This window comes from Mandrillus leucophaeus, unplaced genomic scaffold, assembly GCF_000951045.1.
Source record: "Mandrillus leucophaeus isolate KB7577 unplaced genomic scaffold, Mleu.le_1.0 Scaffold540, whole genome shotgun sequence".
Classification (NCBI taxonomy): Eukaryota; Metazoa; Chordata; class Mammalia; order Primates; family Cercopithecidae; genus Mandrillus; species Mandrillus leucophaeus.
The window spans coordinates 207,242-217,712 of record NW_012105809.1 but is presented as its reverse complement, the minus strand read 5'-3'; the positions used below and the strand labels follow the sequence as shown (position 1 = coordinate 217,712).

The 10,471-nt window shown below is 39.9% G+C and overlaps 1 pseudogene across 1 annotated transcript; it reads right to left on the bottom strand.

Moving 5' to 3' along the window:
• Positions 1-4,366: 4,366 nt before the first annotated feature.
• LOC105552012 lies at positions 4,367-6,042 on the bottom strand (annotated as a pseudogene). Its single transcript, XR_001007931.1, has one exon. The product of XR_001007931.1 is annotated as a phosphoglycerate mutase 1 pseudogene (transcript).
• Between the last annotated feature and the right edge of the window lie 4,429 nt (positions 6,043-10,471).

Below are 10,471 nucleotides of genomic sequence, written 5' to 3'. Positions count from 1 at the left end.
CCTTCATGCTCCTCATCCGGTCTCACATCTGGCCACCATACCCTGATCCTTATACAAGTTATTAATTTTCAACTTTCTTTCCAGAAGTCACCCCCTTTCCACTTAGCTCACTAATGGTCACTGTTCCTATACTTTTCCTCTCAGGCTTCACTTTTTCAATTTGATCCTCAACTGAACACAGATGCTTAGTTGAAGTTGACATCTATTTTTACAGCTCCTTGCTGTGGACATCTTTATCAGCCTTGGATGCCAATCCTGACTATACTTCAAATCTAATCATATCCAGTGATCTCCAGCTAGAACATGGAAGTTGTTGATTATCATGCAAACTGCGTAAACCATGGAAACCAAGGAAATGAGAATCTTCTCCACTGTGAAGGTCAACTACTAATGCTTTCTGCCTGAGAACATTTTCCCCAAAATGTCTTTTTCCTGTGCTCTTTTGCTGAAAAAGGTCTTTACATTCCCCCTTCCTTCTTCTTCCAAAATTTTCCTGATTCTCCATTATCTTCCGTTTGGTATCAATGCAGTTACATCTGTATTTACTCTATTTAGATGATATATTAAGCTGCTCCACAAACATCATTTTAGATAGGTTTTCCATCTTGTTCTTTTCTGCTTGTTTCATAAAATGGTACTTTTGTGCTTGTTTTACAAAATGGTTTGGGCAAAAATCCACAATTTTGTTTTGTGGTAAAATTTATAGGTCTATCAATATTTTCAAAAGTAGTCCTCTTAGCATGTGCTTACTTGGTTATTTAAAAACCACTAACTACTCATATTTCATTTTATTAAACATATTTTCTAAGCTACATATTTCTTGGAGTGTGAGGATTCTATTGAATGTTTGGGGAGAGTTTTGTCTGGTGTGTGTGGGAGCATAAGCCTCTGACTATAATAAATGGCTCTCCTAATTCCATATCTTCCCATGTGTAAACCACAGTCAACACTCCTCTGTGAAAGGCAGTCCTGAAGTTCCACTGCAAATCCCATTCAGATCCAGGTCCAGGATTGTTCACTATGCCCAACTGGGGCTCTTTGTAAACAAGAAAACTAGATATCAAAATGTAAGTCTGCTTCCCTGCACAGGCAATATGTAATTACGGAGCATTAACAAAAAGTATAACTGGACTCCTACTTACAAAAGAGAGAATGAGAAGCACCAGTTATCTTGATTCCATAGGAGTCAGTATATCGTTCCGGGCAGGAATGGTAAAGGCTCACATCTGGGATGGGTAGGATATTGAAGAATCTACAACACAGTAACATTTAGATTGGGGTTTCCGCCATTTTCCCAACATCCTGCAGCGCTACAAGGAAAAACAAAAAGCTATTATTTTCCACTATGACTTACGCTGCCACACTTTCATTACCAAATTCTACGTTAATTAAGATTGGGTGAGGCGAAGAGTGCCTGGAACCTCAGATAATAGTGGCTAAACAACACCAGGCCTCAATCCTTGCTTGCATGGAAGCATGGAACTATGCCGTCAGGACCCATGAAATGCCTTTGCTCCATGAACCCCAGTGGAGTCCAGGCTGCTTGGAGATTGACATCCCTAGAACTTTGTCTTCATTGCCCAGTGTGAATCCATGTTCATGCCGCAAGCAGCAGGAAGAAAATGAGAAAGAAGGGACAAAGGTTGTGAGTGAGGCATCTCTTGTTTACGGAAATGTTACAGGAAGTGGCCCTTCACCTTCCCCTGATAGACCAGGGCAGGGTCATATCATCACACCTGGCTGGAAATGGGTCTGGGAAATTGACTTAAGGAAGGATCCACCTAAAAACTGGATGTTTCTTTAGGATCTCCCATTCCTGGATTCTCACTGCATAGAAATTACAATAGGGTTGGTCTTTCCGTCCTTATGTGATTACTTGATTTCTGGCCTTTATATCCCTTCAAATGTCTCAAACTCATTGTTACCACAATTTTTTTTTATGTGCTGTTATTTCTGCCTAAATGCCTAACTTGTCTCTCCATCATATCTCAGGTTAAATTACACTTATATATACTTCCATGGAATTATGTCTATTTTCTTGCTAAGAATAATCTCAATCTTAGTATACTTTTGTGTCTGATTTTTACCCTGTGTCATTCACTAGATTTTAAGTTTGATATGAAACCCAGAATCAAACAGTCCAAGAGCAAGAAGCACAGGGCCAGATGCTCAAAACTATTTGTTAAAGAAATAAATAAAAGCGATGTATAACAGTCAAACAGGTTTGCGATGTAATATGTTGTTTACATCACCAACTGTAAGCTCCTCAAAAGCATGGAACTTGTCCAGTTTGTTCACTGCCAAATTTCATGTTCTGTCAGAGTCCCTTGTACATATTAAAACTAACTTATTAAACCAGTAAAAAAAAAAAAAATGAATAAGTGCCATGTTATTTTTGCCTTACTTTGTGTGTGCCAAACAATTTAGGGCAGCCGTCTCAGTCGTAAGATGTACCACTTTTAGAGGATGATGTGTCCTCGGAGGAAGTTTACTGTATATTTAATGGTACATTTGTTTGGAAAGCTTGTGTATGTGTGTGTGTGTGTGTGTGTGTATCTATACTCATATTTACTAATACACAAGGTTTGTAGATGAGGCTTGACTAAATCTGAAGGTAAGAGTCACACCTGGAGCATCTTCGTACACCCAGTTCCAGGCCAGCCCCAGCATAGAGACTACAGATCATTTACATTTTCTGGTCTACCACATAAACTGCTGATTACTTTCCTATTTTGGAATGACATAGTTCAGAAAAAAATGTAACTCTTAATATTCCTTTGCCTGACTATTTGCTATTTTACTTATGAAGATTATGTGTTCCAGGTAATGATATATTTTGATACTCCTTTCTATCTTTCTCCCAGATATTTTCTGATGTTTTGATTTCAGAATGGATTCACAGGGGTTAGAGTAATGAGTGAACTGTTTGAAAGAACACTGCTTCCTCAGTAGGGAGCAGCTGCCTGGTTCTCTAGCTACGTTTGACCCAGGATGTCTTAGACAATCCAAGAAGTGAGGACTCTGTTTTCTTCAGCAAAGACTAAGTGGGTCCCATTCTGTTCCTTGGCTTTGTACTTGGGGCAAACTCCTCTGAGTCTCTGGCAGTCATATTTCCCTTAATTTTTACATATCTTGTTAATTTTTGTCTCTTAGTAATTGTGGATTTTAGTGGGCAATGGGAAGTGACTATATCGGAGATTGTTCTCTAGAAGCCACTTGCTCTTAAAAGGCCATGGTGATCTACTCCGTGCTGGCAGAGTCTGAAATGTGATGGTGGACTTTGTCAGCTCAGTGTTTTTTGTCATACAAAGCTTTAAGTAGTTACTGTGTGCCAGTGTTCTGAGCACTATACAAACAGCAACTCACACAATTCATATAACAATGCTGTGATGATTATTGACTCTGTTTTCCAGATAAGAAAATTGAAGCACAGAGGAGTTAGGTGATTGGCTCCAGAGTTGAAGCTCCTGGCCACTCCTCTCTGTTGCTCCTTGCCGCCTGCTTGTGAGGCACCTCTCTGCCCATTGCCAATGCAACACGTTTTATTCACTATCTTCCCCATCTCCAGCTTTACAGCATCTTCTTGTATGTTATCATACATGTCAGATAAAAAGTAACAACCGAAAAAGTGTGGTGTGATTCCCTCTACTAAAACATTTTTCACTTTTATTTATTTTTTTTTTAATTCAGGGGTTCTTATGAGCCTAAAGTGCACCATTCTATCCCAGTTAAAACTAAATAAATAAGTAAACCTCAGCCAATTTTTATGCTGTCATTACACAGGGTAAATTTAACTTTGCAGAACTAAAAAGAAAATGTTTGTCTCTGTTTCAACAATGCAGAGTGGTATCCCAGCTTTCACATGACAAACATAATTCACCAAAACATTTTAATAGTTCTGTCTCAAGGATTATAATTAGTAAATTATATTTGAAATTCTCTCTGCATGACTGTCTTCAAGCTGAGGCAGTGGTTTTCTCCTGCCTTCAGACTTGTACCGCAACTGGAACTTATAAAGCTGGCATTTCTGGTTCTCATGACTTCATACTTAAGCTAGAATGATGCCATCAACTGTCCCGGGTCTTTAGCTTTCCAGCTGTCGATTCAGGACATCTCAGCCTCTATAATTCATGTATATGCTTAGTTCTGTTTTTCTGGAGAAATTTGACTAATACAGTTTGTCAATTTCTGCAAAAAGCAAGTCAAGATTTTGATAGAGAGTACATTAAATCTGTATTCATCATCATAATGATCACCTTCTTTGGTTATAGAATTTGGGGTTGAGAGTATTTGTTTTTCTTTTTAGTGTTTCATACTCCCAGCAGTTCAAATATATTATTTCCTCATTTTGTGGCTTTTTTTTTTAATTGCACATTACTCCTTTATTATACTGATCTGGAAAAAGGATTTAGTACAGTTATGCTCAGGTGAACACTGGACCCATGTGGCAGAGCCAAGCAACTAGAACATGATTCAGAAATCAGTGAAAGACACACTTGGACAGGACCAAAGGGCATTTCACCGCCATGAAACAAGGCAGGAAAGGATTCTAACACACACAGCAGGAAGCACTCCTGCCCCTCAGAGGTCGAGGAACTGATCCCATACTGGTATGAGGAATGGCTTATTTTCTGATGACCACATGTGGGACTATTTCAACCACCACAAGAAACCCCGGAAGGGTTACTGTTTTGTATTATTTATATGTACTATGCTTTTTGAATAAAAGTAAATGTAACATATAACTAAATTCAGGATTGATCCCAAACTTCTAGAACCAGGTCCTCTAGGGTCAGGGAGGAAACAGTTGTCACATCACCATGCAGGTTACATTCATCTTCCACTGGAATGAGAGCCCCCAGGCAGTGGCCTGACTGCAGAAGAGCAGAGGACTGGCTCCTGGGGACAGACAGGCTCTGGTGCTTCTCCTCATTGGTCATGGCTTAGCATGGTTCCTCCCCACAAGTCGTTAGTAAACAAAGAACTTGCAGAAACCCAAGTTACTACCTTTAACCTCTGTTGGATAAGGGGAGCTTTTCCACAGCTTGGACTGAGAACCTATGCTCTAGAAGTGCTATTGTGACTAGATTGTATGAAGGGAGTGGGTGCAGAAGACAAAATGGCTAAAATGAAAATGGGAGCCACCGGTCCCCATCTGCAGCTACAACTCAAGATGTCTACAGATGTGGTCAGTGTGACATGTGCAGGTGGGAGGAGCAGAGGGACAAGACGGGCAGGGAGGGTGCTCCTGGGGACAGTATCCTCCCCAGCTGGCCTTCACGTCTTGGCCTTGCCCTGGGCGGCCACAGCTTCCATAGCTTTACGCACCATCTCTTCATCCCCTAGGAACTGCATGGGCTTGACAGGCTTCAAGTTCTTGTCCAATTCATAGACAATGCGAATACCAGTGGGCAGGTTCAGCTCCATGATAGCCTCTTCAGAGAGACCCTCCAGATGCTTGACAATGCCCCAGAGGCTGTTGCCATGGGTTGCAATCAGTACACGTTTCCCCTCCTTGATCTGCGGAACTATTTCTTCATTCCAGAAGGGCAGAGCTCTGGCAATAGTGTCCTTCAGACTCTCACAGGAGGGTAGCTGATCTTCTGTGAGGTCTGCAAACCTGCGATCCTTACTGATGTTGCTGTAGAAAGGGTGGTCAGGCTCCATCGGAGGTGGTGGGACATCATAGGAGCGCTTCCAGATCTTCACCTGGGCCTCACCATGCTTTGCAGCAGTTTCTGCTTTACTGAGACCGGTTAGATCCCCACAGTGCCGCTCATTGAGGTGCCAAGTCCTCACCACTGGCAGCCACATCTGATCAATGGCATCCAGCACTGTCCAGAGGGTCCGGATCGCTCTCTTCTGTACTGAGATGAAGCAGATGTCAAACGCGTAGCCAGCATCTCGCAGCGCCTGCCTGCCGCGCTTCGCCTCCTCGTGGCCCGCCGGGCTCAGGTCCGCGTCCTATCAGCCGCCAAAGCGGTTCTCCAGGTTCCATGCGCTCTAGCCCCGTCGGATCAGCACCAGTTTGTAGGCGGCCATGGCTGCGGGCTGGGGATGTGGCACCGACTGCCCCGTTGCCAATCTTACACTTACTCATTTGAAATTAGTTTCTCTTTTTAAAAAATTCCCACTTACTATCTCTAGAAATATTGTTTCTGCTCCATGCTTTCTCTTGCCTCTTTTTCGGGGACCTCAGACTTCACTGTGTTCTGTGTGTTTTCCATTTAATTTTCTGTATTTTCATCTTTATCTCTCCATTTTTTATTCTGGATATTTTATGTCTTTGTCTATATCTAATCTTTGTCCAGCTTCATCCACTGAATTCTAAATTTGTATTATCTTTTCTGTTCTAGAATTTAAATAACTTCTTTTATAGTTCCCAGTTCTCTGCGGAAAGTCTTGTCTTTTATTTCCTTGCATATATTTTTCATCGCTATAGTAAAGCCTATATCTGATAACTCTATTATCTGCCTTCCCTGCCTATTTCTATTGTCTATTATTTTTCTTTGCAAAATAACATTATTTTTCATATTATCTTGCATCACATTATTTTGTCTCATCATATATTGATTATTTCTCTTTCAGTTCCAGACATTGTATTTGAATAAGTATAAAAATAATGTTAACCTTAAGTTAATATTATCTTCTTCTGAAATTGACTTATATTTGCTTCTGGAAGGAAGCCAGGGGAGTAGTAATCCCATATGGCCTTGATCTAATCATATATTGAGATGATCCAAAGCTGGTTTTCCATCCCTGCTATGACCAGTCTGTTTATGAATTACTATCGCGCCTGTTATTACCCAGTGGGCTCTTCCTGTTATTACCCAATGGGCTCTTCTTGCCTACTGTACAGATAAAGTCAACTCACTGAGACAGCCATATTACAGCAGAGAAAGAGTTTAATAATCACAGGGCTATCCAAGTCGAAGGACGGGTGTAATTATTACTCAAATAAATCTATTCAAAAACTCAGAGGCTAGGGTTTATCAAGGATAGTTTGGCAGGCAGTAGGCTAGGGAATGGAGAATGCTGATTGGTTGGGTCAGGGATAAAATTATAGGTGGTCAAAGCTGTCTTCTTGTGCTGAGTCAGTTCCTGGGTGGTGGGTCACAAGACCAGATGAGCCCATTTCTTAGTATTGGTTACTGGTTCAGGTGGACCACCAGATAGTCCATCAAAATGCAGGGTCTAGAAAATACTTCTATTACCAACCTTAGGTTTTACAACAGTGATGTTATCTACAGGAGCAAGTGGTAAGGTTACAAATCTTGTAACCTCTGGCTGCAGGACTCCTGAACTATAATTCTAACCTTGTTGCTAATTTTAGTTTTACACAGGTGGTTTTGGTACCTGAGCAAGGAGGCAGTCAGTTTCAGGAAGGAGCTGTTATCATCTTTGTTTTAAAGTTAAATTATAAACTAAATTCCTCCCATAGTTAGCTTGGCTTATGCCCAGGAATGAACAAAGGCAGCTTGGAGGTTAGAAGCAAGACAGAGTCAGTTATGTCAGATTTATTTCACTGTCATAATTTTTCTGTCAGATTTCCCTCACTATCATACTTTTTGCAAGGGCAGTTTCACTCCTAGGTTGTAGCACTTTGTGATCCCAACCCAAAGCCTGGCAAGGAGGTTAGTAGGGCCTTCTTTAGCAGACTCTGAGCAAAATACCCTTATTTACAGCTTCTTAGTCTTCCAAATTTACATTAACTTTTGTGAATTTAGAGTACATCCCTAATCTTGTGAATCTAGATTACATCCTCAGATTCGATGTAATCCCGAGATTACATCCTCAACACTGGGCTCACTTTCTGTGAGATTTCGTCTCTCAAACCTTGGCCGTCTTTTACCTCTCCAATACCTTCAGATCTGTTTTTTTCATATTTCCTAATTTTTTGACTTCTTTTTGAATTCTGCTTGGAGAAAAGATTCATTGTAAAAGACAGCAACTGTTCCCTCCTTCATGCAGGACAAAGAGGAAGCTACTCCGACATACTAATCACCTCCATAACAGCTCCAGAAAAACCACTGATCCCTGCCATGGGTTGGAAAGACAGGCCCACTGTGTGGAGTATGTGAAGACTGAATGAGAGAACCTAGTCAAAGTGTTTGATAAGTTATTGTTTCTTTTTTCTTTTCCTTTTCCACGTTCTTGATAAGGAATGCTTGGTAAGTTTTTTAATGATCATGCTTCCCTCTTTGTTCCAGCCTCTAGAAAGGTCAGAGCCGTATTTTGATCCTTCTACCAACTTATGATTCAGAACCTTATAATAAGTCCTTTGCGGAACAATCTTAGCTCAATTTCATTGTATTGTCTGTATTCCAAGTGCTTCATCTATTTTCCGTAACTTTTGTTGTATTGCACGTGTCTATATAAGACACTCTCAATCATTATCATGGGAGGTGGAACATAAAGAAGCAAATTAAATAATGTAAATAAAAGTATTTAGATAAAAAATACAAATAAATTATATTATTTTTGCATTTTTAAAACACACTGAAGTTAGGACAAGGTAGATATTTTAAGCTAATGCACATATATTCACATAAAGCATATTTTAATTTGTTACCTAATTAACTTTTTCAGATACTGAGCATAATATTGCACTGTATCTGAAAAAAGTGAATTAGGTAACAATTACTTTTAACACCCAATTTGTTCCATGCCTGTATTTTTATCTAGGTATTTAAATGTTTCAGTCATTTCTTAGATTTATGGACTCCTTCAGTATATCTCAGTGTATATTTAAGCTATGTGGCCAGAATTGAAATAGTAAATCTAAAACTACATATTATCTGATTTATGAATAACCAAAACTACTCCTAACATCCCCTCTTTTCTGCATAGTGCAGTCTTCCTGCCTGTCTGTTTATGGTCTGTGGGTACAGTCTTCCTTATTCTTTTATTATTCCTCTCGATCCTATCTACTCTCCATAGTCCCCCAAATCAAACCCTGCCACATAAGATGCTGACATTTCCTTATAATCTCCTGCCGCATCTGCCTCTTTATTTCTCTCCAACATATCACGAGTTATCACGCAGGTTTTTATTTTATTTTATCTCAAAAAAAATCTTTACAGAAATGAAGAGACATTCCCAAACTGTGCCTGGAGGGGAGGGTGCAGGGCAATCCATGCCGGTTGCAGGCTGCTGGGGAGCTGCACGTGGAGAGCCTTGGATCCAGTGCAGCCTGCACCTCACAGAGCTTGTCACTGTTTAAGGAAACCAGGGAGACTTGGAAAAATACCTGGGACACAATTCTGCACATGACACTTAGCATCAGAAGCAAGTATGTGAGTGCACCAAGGTAGAACAGCTCATTCTGAGAACAGGGAAGTACTGAAAGGAAAATAAATTAGAGTAAATTCCAGGAGGATTCAGAATTTCAGTTGGACTCATAGAACTAGATAAAAAGCAGAAAGGACTATCAGAATAAAGTCACAGGTGCTGGAAGGCACAGGGCAGAGAAGAGCTCATTCTAGGTAAGGAATGGCGAGACAGGAGAATGTGGGGTGGGTTTTCAGTAGAAAGCCTGAAAGACAGGTGGAGAAGTCAGGTTTCATGTGGCAGAAAATGAAGAAGTTTTTTCATGTGAGGTGAAGTGCCATGATTGGGGGTTTTCTTCTATTTTTGGGTGCTTCTCTTTGCCAGTTTCTGAGTGCACAGACTGAGTGCAATAGAACCATTAGAGACACATTGTAGTAGTCTCAAATAAAATGAGAAAGGAGCATGATAGATGAGGAGCAGTGGGAATGGAAGAAAAATGTCACAATCTCAAAGTAAATAAGGGAACTTGAAAGAATGGGAGAATTACGAATGGAAAAAAATAAAGCCAAGTCTCTCTCTTCTTTCTTTCTTTTGAAACTATGACTTTTACACCATTTATGTTCTATTTATTGACGTCCACATGAAAGTTTATAGTATACATTCAGTAAGGATTATTTTCAAGCAGATCCAAATTAATAAAATAATTTCTGATAAAACTTATCAGGGGCTAAGTTTTTCTCCCAAATTTTGATTCATGCCTTGAAAACAGTGGTGACTTGTCTTATCATTTAAAAGGTGGCTTCCTTGTATTTCTTTGAGGTACAGGGAAGATAAAAGTAAGTGTGAAACGCCAAGAATAGTCAGTAATTTAAAGTCTCTAAGTGTACGCACACTTATAAAGTATATTTCAGCTAAAACTGAAATAAAATTATTATTTCTAGCCTTTTCAGGCCAACATATGACATAGAAATCTAGATGTTGTTTATAGAAAATAATGTTCTGCCCTTGTTTATTTGGAACCAGCTTATCTTTCTTTCAAGCTTGTTCTCCTTAGATTCATCTATCATACAAGACCACCTTTTAGTGTGATTGGTTTTGTTTGTTCGAGCTTTGCCTTTAACGTGGACACTTGGCCGAGATTCTTTTCATTCTGGCTTGGAATAAAGAAAATAGTCTCCCTACTGAGATCTGATTTTGAGCT